The sequence below is a fragment of the Chiloscyllium plagiosum genome, chromosome 23, assembly GCF_004010195.1.
Source record: "Chiloscyllium plagiosum isolate BGI_BamShark_2017 chromosome 23, ASM401019v2, whole genome shotgun sequence".
Classification (NCBI taxonomy): domain Eukaryota; kingdom Metazoa; phylum Chordata; class Chondrichthyes; order Orectolobiformes; family Hemiscylliidae; genus Chiloscyllium; species Chiloscyllium plagiosum.
The window spans coordinates 50522855-50537285 of NC_057732.1; positions in this window are offsets into that span (position 1 = coordinate 50522855).

A 14431-nucleotide genomic window follows, 5' to 3' on the forward strand; every position below is an offset into this window, starting at 1 on the left:
AGAAGAACGGATACTCAAAAAATACAGTGCGCAGATTCCTCAAGAACAAACCACGACAAGCAGACCAAACACAGCCAGAAACCCTAACCACCTTACCATACATCAAAGAAGTTTCAGAAATGACAGCCAGACTACTAAGACCCCTCGGAATCCTAGTAGCACACAAACCCACCAACACTCTCAAACAAAAACTAACAAACTTAAAAGACCCAGTACAACCCATGGACAAAACCAACGTCATCTACAAAATTCCATGCAAGCACTGCCACAAACACTACGTAGGACAAACAGGAAGAAAGTTAGCCACCAGGATACACAAACACCAGCTAGCCACAAAAAGGCACAACCCTCTCTCCCTCGTAGCCCTACACACGGGCGAAAAAAACCCACCATTTCGACTGGGACAACACATCTATCCTGGGACAGGCTAAGCAAAGACATACCAGAGAATTCCTAGAGGCCTGGCACTCCAACCACAACGCCATAAACAAACACATAGATCTAGATACCATCTATCAACCCCTCAGAAAACGAACAGGAAATGACATCACCACAAACCCCAGGAACCACATCCAGGACAAACTTATAAATAGAAAGCAGAAAACAACAGCTTCGCTTCACTTGGAGGTCGCCACTGATGATGTTACCTAGCCAGGTAATGAAACGTCAGGATATCAAACCTACAGCTCAGCGAGCAAACCTACACCCTAAACCTTCCAGCTCAGCGAGCAAACCTACATCCAGGGAAAAACATACTTGACCTCATCCTTCCCAAACTGCCAGCTCCAGATGCGTTTGGTATGCTTTCCTTTATTGGTCAGAGTATTGAGTACAGGAGTTGGGAGGTCATGTTGCAGCTGTACAGGACGTTGGTTACCCAATTTTCGAATACTGTGTGCAATTCTGATCTCCCTCCTGTTGGAAGAATATTGTGAAACTTGAAAGGGTTCAGAGAAGATTTATAAGGATGTTGGCCAGGATTGGAGGATTTGAGCTATAGGGGGAGGCTGAATAGGCTGAGACACTCTTACACTATCGGTAAGAGTAACCACTGCACAGTCCTTGTAGAGACCAAGACCCACCTTCACATTGAGCATACCCTCCATTGTGTGGCACTACCTCTGTGCAAAATGGGACAGACTTCAGACAGATCTAGCAGCTCAAGACTGGGCATCCCTGGGGCACTGTGGACCATCAACACCAGCAGAATTGTACTCCAACACAATCTGTAACCTCAGGGCTTAGCATTTCCTCTACTCAGCCATCACCATCAAGCCAGAGGAATCGACCCTGGTTCAATGGAGAGTGCAAGAGGGCATGCCAGGAGCAGCACCAGGCACACTTGAAGATGAGGTGTCAAGCTGGTGAAGCTATAGCATGCCAAACAGCATAAGCAGGAAATGATAGAGAGAGTTATGTGATCCCACAACCAATGGATCAGATCTAAGCTCTGCAGTCATGCCACATCCAGTCGTGAATGGTGGTAGACAATTAAACAACTCACTGAAGGTGGTGGCTCCACAAATATCTCCATCTATTCAACTGACTCCTCCTTGCCCCCAACTCTCTGTCAATTACATTAAATAAACCACCATTTGCCAACCCTTTTCAATTCAGAAGATGTTTCATACCAGATTCGAAAGGTTAACTCCATTATTTCCTCCACAGATGCATTTTCAATTTTCATCTCATGTACAGCTCACACGAGGACCAACAGAATGCAAGACCATTTCTAGGCAAATGACTTAAGGGTCATGCCAATGAAAGTGGTCCAACAAAAATGGCATGTTACATAAAATTAAAAAGGATATACGCTCTCTAATGAGAAATGTACCACCTTCTAGGCTCAGATATCTCTCTAGACCCAGATCAGGACAGCTCAGTTTGATTTGATTTGATTTATTATTGTCATATGTACCGCAGTACAGTGAAAAGCTTTGTGTTGCGTGCAGTACAGACAGATCATACCATGCACCGTGTGTCAGTGTAATAGAACAGAGCAAGGAATACAATGTTACAGCTGCAGAAAAGTGAGATCAGCATTAAGTTGAAAGTTTGAGAGCTCTAATAACAGTGAGGAAGAATTGTTCTTGTATCTGTTGGTGTTTGTGTTTAAGCTTTTGTATCTTCTGCCTGACAGAAGAGGTGGAAGAGATTATAACCGGGGTCGGAGGGGTCTTTGATGATGTTGGCTGCCTTCCGAAGGCAGTGAGAGGTATAGATGGAGTCAGTGGATGGAAGGTTGGTTTGTGTGATGGACTGGGCTGTGGTCACAACTCTCTGTGGTTTCTTACGGTCCTGGGCAGAGCAGTTGCCGTACCAAGCCGTGATGTATCCAGATAGAATACTTTCGATGGTGCATCCCTAAAAATTGGTTTCTTCTGTCTACAACTATGCTATGTTGCTCATATATTACACTGCAGTGTCAACAAACTGATCTTCCTCTCCACCTCCCCACCTTTTCCATTAACATGGAAATTCAGCACCATTTTGTAACAATGTAGGCTGCACATTTCCATCTCCCTAGATCCTCTCATCCTAACCAAGTTGGCCACCTTATTCCTGCCTGGTCTCCACCCAGCTGGTGTCTCCTGAGATTCCAGCTTCTATCTGCTCATCCAAGTTCCCCAAAATTGTGTGTCTCATCCCACAGGGAAAATTGCCTCCTAGTACAGTACCCATCTGGTGTAGCATACAACACAGGCTGCACAATCATCAACACGTTCTTCAAACATCCTGTCCTGGATGAGTCAATATTTCCTACAATTAAACATTGAAAATGCTGAAGCCAATATCCTCTTCAGCTGCACCAAAAGCTCAGTTTTCCGGATTTGTCATCTTTCCTAACCACAGAGTCAAGACGGAACAGATTCTTGGAAACTCTTGCGTTCCTATTTAATTCCAAGGAGAGCTGAATGCTCCAAAACCTCTCCACCCATTCCATCCCTGGAATAACATCCATCTCTACACCAGCTCTGCTCCCCTTGTCACTAACACCTTCATCCATATCATTCTTATTCCTGGACTTGACTACTCTAATGCACTCCTCGCTAATCTCCAACCCACCCACCAAACCAAACCTTGGGTTGTCCATGTTGGGACTCTCAACATCCAAGAAACACAGCATCCGTTGCCTTCGATTGGATCCCCCTCACACGCACTATCTCATGTATCTTATTTTCGGTTTAAACCCCTGTATTCCCTTGCCCCCTTCTTACCTCTGTAAACCCTGCAACCCTCCAAGTCTTCTGTACTCTTGCGATTCTGATCCCTTATCTCGCTTCGCACTGCCTCGGGAAGGCAGCCAACAGAAACAAAGACCCCTCCCAACCTGGTTAGAATCATTTCCGTCAGGCAGAAGATGCAAAAGCTTAAACACACCAATTGGTGTTGAAGGGACTTTGAGATAAACATATGAATATGCAAGGAAAGGCAGGGTATGGACCAGTGACAGGCAGAAGGGATTAGTTTAATTTGGTGTCATGTTTAGCACAACATTGTGTGCCGAAGGGCCCGTTCCTGTGGTGTACTGTTCGATGTTCTATGTGCTGAACAAATTCAAGAGCAGCTTCTTCCCTACTTCTGAATGATCCTTTCAAATTTGATCGAGAGTGTGGTGCTGGAAAAGCACAGCAAGTCAGGCAGCATCTGAGGAGCAGGAAGATCGACGTTTTGGGCAAGAACCCTGCATCAAGAATGAGACCTTCATCAGTCCTTCCCCAGCTCCTCGGATGCTGCCTGACCGGCTGTGCTTTTCCAGCACCACACTCTCGACTTTGACCTCCAGCATTTGCAGTCCTCACTTTCTCCCTCTCAAATTTGATGTTGATCTCACTCTTTGTGCACCTCCTCTGCAGATGTAACACTGTATTGCTCGCTCTGTTCTATTACCCTAACGCTCAGTGTATGGTATAATCTGCCTGCGCTGCACGCAAAACAAAAGTTTTCACTGTATCTTTGTACATTTGACAATAATAAATAAAATCAAAAATCTTTTAATAGAGAAAAAGGGAATTTGTGTTCTATCAAATGCTGCTGGTATAAGGACAAGGAGGGATAGTTTCAAGATTTGAGGCAAGAATTGCAGCATGAAGGTGTGGTGGAAGTGGGATATGTGACAAAAACTCTTGAACACAGTGAATGGTAATGACTGGATTTGCACACAAAGATTGTGGACGCCACAACAGGAAATAATTTCAAGGGGAAATTGTATGTACTTATGTAAGGAATGCACCTGCAGAGCTCTGGAAATAACGGGAGAGAATGGGACTGATTAGATTGTTGCATGGGGGGCCTGCACTGATCTGATGGACTGAATGGCCATCATGATTTTGAAGATCCAACAACTCCCACAAGGTCTTTTCCCTGGGGTGAGGGAATCCAGCACTAGAGGGCATAAGTTTAGGGTGGGAGGGGAAAAACATTTAAAAGGGACCTAAGGGGCAATGTTTTCACAAAGAGGGTGGTGCGAGTGTGGAATGAGCTGCCAGATGAAGTGGTGAAGGTTGGTACAATTACAACACATAAAAGGCAGCTGGATGGGTATATGAATAGGAAGGGTTTAGAGGGATATGGGCCAGGTGCTGGCAAATGAGACTAGATTAAATTAGTTAAAAATCACACAACACCAGGTTATAGTCCAACAGGTTTATTTGGAAGTATTAGCTTTTGGAACGCTAGTACTTGATGACAACCACCTGATGAAGGAGCTGCTTTCCAAAGGCTAGTACTTCCAATTAAACCTGTTGGACTATAACCTGGTGTTGTGTGATTTTTAACTTTGTTCACCCCAGTCCAACACCGGCATCTCCAAATCATGATTAATTTAGGATATCTGGGCAGCATGGATGAGTTCGACCAAAGGGTCTGTTTCTGTGCTGTACATCTCTATGACTCTATAAGCTCAAGTGAGTGATTTTTTTTAACATTATTTTTGATTCATAATTCTCCTGTGAAACATCTTATTAAATTTTATTGTGTTACAGGTGTTTTGCAAAGTCAGGTTGCTTCTTTTAGAGGAGATATATGTTGCACACACTCCCATTAAAGGGAAGCATACCAAACACCTGCTTCACTATCCTATCTACCTGCAACTCCACTTTCAAGGAGCTCTGAACCTGCACTCCAAGGTCTCTTTGTTCAGCAACACTCCCTCGGACCTTACCATTAAGTGTATAAGTCCTGGGTCACAGGCCTCCAGTCTGAAAAACAACCCTCCACCACCACCCTCTGTCTTCTACCTTTGAGTGTTAAAGTGCTTTGAGGCATTTTCTGACCTGAAAGGCGCTATGTCAATGTCAGTCTTTTCTTTGTTGTCACAATGCATCTAGAATAACAGAAAGAAACACAAGAACTTGCTCAATAACAAAAGCCACAGAGCTTCCAGATAAACTACCCATATTTCGCAGAACTTTAATTCAAACTCAATAAATTATTTCCACAGAATTACCACTTGCTGGACCCAACTGACATGACACTACGCAAGGCATTTCTCATTACTCCCGGAGCTGTGTAATGTATAGTTAGTGCACACAATTAATGGAAGAATTACTAAGAGGAGGTGAGGTACCTTGGACACAGATTCCAGAGGTAACAGGACAGGTCGATTGATTGTTTGAGAATGGAATGTTTTCCTTTACCAGCTGAGGTACAGAATATAAAAGCAGGGAGGTTATGCTGAAACTGGATAGTTATGCCACAAGTGGAGCACGGTGCATATTTCTGGGCAGTTCATTACGTAAAGGATGTGATTGTAGTAGAGAAGGAACAGGTTTTTCTCTGCCCTCCACTGTTTTTTAGATTAGAATCAGTCTGACCATAGTGGCACAGACAGCCTCACACAGGGCAGCTCACACCCTCAATGCATTATCTGGGTCGACATGACACCAATTGTTAAAGTTCACCTGAGAATGTAACTTTTAAAAAACGTTTTGCGATTTACATATGAAAGAACTGAAACCAACATGTTCATTCTAAAATACGAGAGACTTAACAAACAATCCAGGTCTTTTTCAATATAATTTCAGTTACATCACACTGTAAACTTTTGCTATAAATTCTGTGTCTTACAATCTTATACTCCACAACCACCTGATGAAGGAGCATCGCTCCGAAAGCTAGTGCTTCCAAATAAACCTGTTGGACTGTAACCTGGTGTTGTGTGATGGTTAACTTTGTACACCCCAGTCCAACACCGGCATCTCCAAATCATGACTTCCTTCAGAAAGGGAGGAGCTGATATTAAATATTCCCTTTTGGTGCAACCAGGTCCTGGATAATGGAAGGTGGGACTACTTCATGCCTCGTTAAGGACTCGTTGAGGAACTTGTTTGTTTTTGATTTTCAGCATTTGCAATTTTTCATTTGAACACAGTGTTCTAGCCATAACAGCACGCCACTTTCACATTGATACACTCTACTGCTCAACACTGAAAGCAAACAATCTGGTAAACTATGTACACATTAATCAAAGACGGAACATTACCTTATCTTACACCTTCAGGGTGGCTGTGTGCATGCAAGGACATTTTAAATTATCACTCATCTCTCTCAAGAGTAGAATTACTATGTTTTGTTGATAGATCCCTATTTGCTTTCCAAGGTCTCCTTTCAAACTCTTTTGTTTGTTTCCATCGGCTGCAAAAAGCACAATAAGAAGGAAAAACAGTAGGTGAAGAAGGAAGCACTAGGCTTTCATTCAGCAGGACTAATGGACTGCAAACATTAATCAGCTGAATAAAAGATGAACCTGAACCTTGACATTATTGCTGCTATCGAAGTAAAGATTTCTTTTTCACGACTGGATGAGCTGAGAAGATTGCAGATGAGAGTTTGTGCCCACGTGTAGCCTGACCTAGTTTCTCGGGCACTGGATACAGCAGCATCAAGCATAAATGTATCCCGATGTCAAGCCCAGGAGATGAGATGGAGGAATTCTATGACAAGATTGAAGCAATAGATAATAAATATAAAAAACGAACTGGGAGTATGAAAATGTAAAAATTAAATTGAAAAGGAAAATACTAAATAAGGCATTTGCCTCCTTTGGATGAGAAGTAACTCAAAGAATAGATAAAGGCAAACAATAGCTTTCCTTTTCATAACACTTTATCTCAAAGGTATTGTGCCGGTGTTGGACTGGGGTGGACAAAGTCAGAAGTCACATGATACCAGGCTATAGTCCAACAGGTTTATTTGAAATCACAAGCTTTTGGAGCGCTGCCCCTTCATCAGGTGAAGTCAAATATTTTGAAGGATGGAGCAGGTTTTGCTGAAAATCAATGTGGTGTAGGCCATTGTATTTTTAAGGCATAGAACGCTGGTACAGTTACAACGTTTAAAAGGCATCTGGATGGGTACATGGGTAGGAAGAATTTAAAGTGAAATGGGCCAAATGCTGGCAAATAGAGTCATAGAGTCACAGAGATGTACAGCACAGAAACAGACCCTTCGGTCCAACTCTTCCATGTCTACCAGTTATCCTAACCTAATCTAGTCTCATTTGCCAACACTTGGCCCATATCTCTTTAAACCCTTCCTATTCATATGTATATCCAGATGCCTTTTACGTGCTGTAATTGTACCAGCCTCCACCACATCCTCTGGCAGCTCATTCCATACACACACCACCCTCTGTGTGAAAACGTTGACCCTGAGGTCCTTGTTCTATCTTTCCCCTCTTACCCTGAACCTATGCCCCCTAGTTCTGGGCTCCCCCACCTCAGGGAAATGCGCTTGTCTATTTATCCTATCCATGCCCCTCATGACTTTATAAACCTCTATAAGGTCACCCCTCAGCCTCTGACGCTCCAGGGAAAACAGCCCCAGCCTGTTCAGCCTCTCCCTGTAGCTCAAATCCTCCAACCCATGACTTGTCCGGACTTGTCCTACCTGCCTATCTCCTTTTCCACCTATCCACTCCACCCTCTCCTCCCTGACCTATCACCTTCATCCCCTCCCCCACTCACCCATTGTACTCTATGCTACTTTCTCCCCACCTCCACCCTCCTCTAGCTTATCTCATCATGCTTCAGGCTCACTGCTTTATTCCTGATGAAGGGCTTTTGCCCGAAAGGTCGATTTTGCTGAAGCTCCTCGGATGCTGCCTGAACTGCTGTGCTCTTCCAGCACCATTGATCCAGAATCTGGTTTCCAGCATCTGCAGTCATTGTTTTTACCAAATCCTCCAACCCTAGCAACATCCTTGTAAATCTTTTCTGAACCCTTTCAAGTTTCACAACATCTTTCCGATAGGAAGGAGACCAGAATTGCAGGCAATATTCCAACAGTGGCCTAACCAATGTCCTGTACAGCCACGACATGACCTCCCAACTCCTGTACTCAATACTCTGACCAATAAAGGAAAGCATACCAAACGCCTTTTTCACTATCTTATCTATGGAACTAGATTAATTTAGGATATCTGGTCGGCGTGGATAAGTTGGACCGCAGGGTCCGTTTCTATGCTGTACATCTCTATGACTCGAAAAAGCCTACAAATCCTGTAATGTCCCACAGGGATCTGGGTTGGGGCCTCAGTTATTCATAACATTCATTAATAAAAGTCAAATATCCAAATTTGCTGATGAATAGCATTGTAGACAACAGCATAAAAGAATAACAAGATATTGATAGATCGGGTGAATAGGCAAAGTTGTAGCAGATGGATTTTAATATAAGTAAGCGTGAGGTTATCCATTTCAGACCAAAAAAGGGATAGATCAGGGTATTGTTTAGAAGGCACCAAGTTAAATACAGTGGATGTCCAACGAGCCCTTCGTATTGACATCAGTCTGCTGGCTGGAACCAACCTGTCCAATAGTCAGTACCACCACGTTATCATTTACAACTTCTGCACTCGACTGAAATTCTTCACTGTTTCATCATCTGGCCTGTCTGATACTCCAGTTATACAGACAGCATGTGCATGGGCTGCATGCAGTGAGTCTCTCAGCTGATGGATTCAGGCAGTACACATTGTGGAGATTTAATTACCGTTCATAAATGTGCTAATCTAATTCTATTGCAATGTCTGTGATGGGCAAATGAAATACATAGAAATGCAGGCTGACCCTTTCAAAGTAGCCATTTCTCTCCCTGATATGCCTTTTTAAAGAAAATACTTTTCAATAACCCTTTACTTTTGTTACCTTTTTACATAATTTTCTGGAAATGCAATAATAAGCATTTAATTTAGAAATGCTGGCCTGGTGTGCCAAATTGAAACAACCAAACATTACAGCCCCCACCCCACCTGACTATCTCATTGTCCTTTGTTTGTTATTAACCTTGAGATGTTGCCGGGACGCTGTCTGACCTGTTGTGATCTCCAGCAATTTTTGTTTTCAGTACAGATACCAGCTCCTCCCAAAGTCCTCTACAGCTCCAACATAATCTCCCAGCTCTTATAATGTATGCTTCAACTGATAAAAGCAAGTGTCCCACATGCCTTCTTAATTACACTAATAACCTTCAGAGATCTGTGGACAAACACCCAAAGATCCCTCTGTTCCTCTGAGCTTACTGGTGTCCTGCCATTCATTGAGTACTCCCTTGTCTTGTTCCTTCTCCCAAAGGCACATTTAAGAATGAAGAGGATTTTTTTTTTCTTTCTGAGGATATTTAATCAGTGGAATTCTTTACTGTGGAGGGCTGTAGAGACTGCACTGCTAAGGATATTCAAGGCTGAGATGGAGAGATTTTTAATCAGGAAGGGAATCAAGGGTGATGGGGACAAGGCAGGAGGGTGGAGTTGAAAATGATCCAATCAGCTGTAATCTCATTAAATTTGTTCTCCTGAAAAGCAAAAGAGGTGACACAGTGGCTCAGTGGTTAGCACTGCTGCCTCACAGTGCCAGGGACTCAAGTTTGATTCCACCCTCGGGTGACTGGGTGGAGTTTGCACATTTTCCCCGTGTCTGTGTGGGTTTCTTCCGGGTGCTCTGGCTTCTTCCCACAATCCAAAGGTGTGCAGGTTAGAGTGGATTGTCCGTGCTAAATTGTCTATACCGTTCAGGGATGTGTAGATTAGGTGCATTACTCGGGGGTAAGTGTAAAGTAATAGGATGGGAATATGGGTCAGGGGTGGATTACTCTTTGGAGGGTCGGTATGATTTGTTGGGCTGCAGGGATTCTATGCATGATAGAATAGACTAAAGGGGCTGAATGGTGAGCTTAAGCATTTACATCTTATGTCTAGATTAGAGTGGTGCTGGAAAAGCACAGCAGGTCAGGCAGTATCCGAGGAGCAGGAAAATTGATGTTTCAGGCAAAAGCCCTTCATCAGGAATAGACCCGATACATTGATTTTCCTGCTTCTCGGATGCTGCCTGACCTGCTGTGCGTTTCCAGCACCACTCTAATCTAGACTCTGAGTTCCAGCATCTGCAGTCCTTGTTTTTACCATTTACATCTTATGGCCTTGTATTAAGATGTAGACCTAATATGACAGTTAAATAAATTTTAATAGGCAATTATAGCTCTATGAGTCAGCATCATTTAGGCCATCACATTGTTATGTCAGCTGTGGAGGGACCGACCCACAACATCACTAAATGTGCTCAAGTCTGAGTTGGATAGAGTTTGGATTGACACTTATCGGAATCAACAAGAACAGACAGGAAAGTGGAGATGAGACTAGGATCAGATCAGCTGTGACCTTGCTGAGCAGCACAGCAGTCTCAGGGAGGGGGGGAGGGGCTGTGCGGGACCTACTTTACGTGTTATTCATCCATGATGCTAATATAGTAAAGTTCAAACAGGTCGATTCACTTGCCACGCACATCATGGTTAATACTGTGTCTGTCCTCACTGGAATTTCCAGGAGCAGGTCCCATAGAATCCCTGCATGGCAGAGAAAGGCCAATCAGCCCATTGAGTCTGCACCAACCCTTCAAAGAGCATCCCACCCAGACTTCACATCCTATCCCAATAAGCCCACATTTACCATGGCTAACCCACCTAGTCTGAACTATGGGAGGAAACCGGAGCACCCAGTGGAAATCCATGCATACAGCAACTGCATACGGTCACCTGAGGCTGGAATTGAGCCCTGGTCCCTGGCGCTGTAAGGCAGCAGTGCTAACCACTGAACCACCATGCCACCACAGCTGAAGTTAGCCTTCTTTCATCCAGGATAGTATTGCCTGGCAGGCATCAAAATTTCACTGGCCGTATGGTTTAGTTACCAACTTGAAAGAGATGTTCTCCAGTTTAAGTCACATCTTTGTAAAGTAAAATCAATCTCGCTGGGTATGCTACCCATTCCCAATTTCCCTACTTAGTAAGCAGGGAAGTGTCAGCTGGGGAGGATTGAGTCTGGAGTCACACACAAGCTGCACTGGGTTAGGATGAAAAAATACCTTCTCCACAGGACGTGACACTATCTGTTTCACAATTAGTTTTACAGTGCCAGGTTTTCAATTTAGACACATTTTTAAATCAATAAGCTTGAGAGTTTGAATTCAATCTTCAGTCATGATTTTGACATGAATTTTGAAAATCTGCTGTCCATATTTTAAATGGATACATTGACCTGATTTATTTTTTAATGGCGGCGTAATTGATCTAATTTAATCTAACACATTAATCAATATCTTCCTGTATTGCTCAATGGAATGCTAGCCCAGACAAAACAATGAGTCCTGGGACTGATTCTAAGTGAACAGCCTTGTTTCTGAAGAATATATATTGAACTCGAAACGTTAACTCCGTTTCTCTCTCCTCAGACGATGTCACACCTGCTGAATTTCTCCAGCGCTGTTACTATTTCAGGCTTCCAGGTTCTGCAACACTCCGCTTTTATTGTTAGTTTAGGCTGTTGTTACTGAGCTACAGCCTGCCCCTGGCAACTATGTGTATTTATTGTATATTGTGAATTTAGTGCTTGGCTGTACATCTCACTTGTGACTACACTGGCTGGATTTCACTGCCTGACCACAAAGCTCCAAGAAATGTCAGTTCTGACCACATTTACACAATTCAAATGCATCTTTCAATGATGAATAACTGTAGAGTTTCTTGATAATTCTGGATGTAGGTTTGCTCGCTAGGCTGGAAGGTTCATTTTCAGACATTTCATCACCATACCAGGTAACATCTTCAGTGAGCCTCCGGATGAAACACTGGTGGTATATCCCTCTTTCTATTTATATGTTTGGGTTTCCTTGGGTTGGTGATGTCTTTTCCCGTGGTGATGTTATTTCTATTGTGATGTCATTTCCTGTTCCTTTTCTTGGTGGTGGTAAATGGGATCCAAGTCAATGTGTTTGTTGATAGAGTTCTAGTTAGAATGCCATGCTTCTAGGAATTCTTGTGCGTGTCTCTGTTTGGCTTGTCCTAGGATGGATGCGTTGTCCCAGTCGAAGTGGTATCCTTCCTCATTCACGTGTAAGGATACTAGTGAGAGAAGGTCATGTAGTTTTGTGGCTAGTTGATGTTCATGTATCCTGGTGGCTCGTTTTCTGCCTGTTTGTCCAATGTAGTGATTGTTACAGTCCTTGCAAGGCATTTTGTAAATGACATTAATCTGTATAGGGTCTTTCAAGTTCATGAGCTGCTATTTTAGTGTGTTGGTGGATTTGTGGGCTACAATGATGCCAAGGGGTCTGAGATGTTACCCAAATATGGTACATTTACATTTACAATGAGCTACAAATCTTCCCAAAACTTGCTAAGTTTCTTGATAAATCACAGATATTATGAGTGCCCAGGCAAATATGAAAGGTACGGTGGCATTGATTTAAAAAGTGCAAGTATTCTCCCTTGTGCTTTGGCTAACATTTACCCCTTGAACAACATCACAAAGCCAATCAGCTCATCATTAACACATTGCTCTTTGTGGGATCTTGCTGTGTGTAAGTTAACTACATTACAGCAGTCACTGCACTTAAATGGTTCATTCACTGTGAGGTAATGTGGGATATCCTGGGATGGTGCCAGCACTATTAAACTGTATGTTTATTTTAACCTTAGAGAAGAGGCATCCTCAAAACTATTTGTCAAACCTTTTTGTTAACTCAACAGTTGCAAGGTCTTGTTTTCATTTAGCTGAAGTGGGCTCCACTGGCTAGGCAAGCATTTATTACCCATCCCGAACTGCTCAGAGAACTTTTGGAAGTCAACTGCATGGTGGCCTGGAGTCACACATAGGCCAGACCAGGTAGGTTTCCTTCACTAAAGAATGTTAGTAAACTAGAAAAGCTTTTGCAGTAATTGACAATAGTTAGGTGGCGACCAATTTGATTTTTATCAAATTCCACCATCTGCCAAGTGAGATTGGAACCCATGTCCCCTGGCATTCTGGATGATGGGTTCAGTGACATTAGAAGATACAGTACAGCCACCACTGGTGATGGGGGTTTAACCTGAGGGTCACCACACCTTAGGTGAGGAGAGAGGTTTATGATAACCTCAGCCACTGTGGGAATTGAACACATGCTGTTGGCATACATGCTACATCACCAGCCAGATGTCCAGCCAAGTGAGCTAACCAATCCAGGTGATGTCACTAATTGAGTAGCACGATCGAAGCATAATGAAAAATTTTCATTCTTTTACCTTACAAATCTCCAGTGAGGTTTTGTGCTCCAGAATCCATTGCAGTTTACGAGTGCCGTGACACACACGTATGCAAGTTCAGTGATCATGTGACCTTGAAGGAGACAATTGATTCTCCATGAATTCTGACATGGAAACAATCAATATGGGAATCTGGGAATGTTCCAAGGATAATAAGAACAACACAAAGTTAATGGATTTCAATTTTGCTGGACCAGTTAGTCCATGGTTCAGGATAACAATAAAAGAATAAGGAACAGGAGCAAAACTGGCCATCCATCCCATCAAATTACTGCGTTAAATCATCATGGCTGACCTTTAACTTCAATTACCTTTCTCATTTAATTCTCTCTGTCCCCCAGACTTTGTCAGTACTGTATTGACTATGACTGATATTGATTCAATATCTGAACAATGATGCATAGAGAGTTCCCAAAATTCACAATCCTCTTGAGTATCTTCGCATTCATTCACAGGTTGAGGGTGTCACCAGGTTTTATTGCCCATCCCAAATTGCCCAAATGGCAGTTAAGAATCAGCCTCATTGCTCTGGGTCTGGAGTCACATGTAGGCCAGACCAGGTAAGGGTGGCAGTTTCCCTCCCTAAAGGACATTGTTGAATCAGATGGGCTTTTCCCCCAATAATCGACAATACAAAGAACAAAGAAAATTACAACACAGGAATAGGCCCTTCGGCCCTGCAAACCTGCTCCGATCCAGATCCTCTATCGAAACCTGTCACTTATTTTCTAAGGATCTGTATTCCTTTGCTCCCTGCCCATTCATGTATCTGGCTAGATACATCTATGACGCTATCATGCCCGCCTCTACCACCTCCGCTGGCAACGTGTTCCAGGTACCCATTACCCTCTGC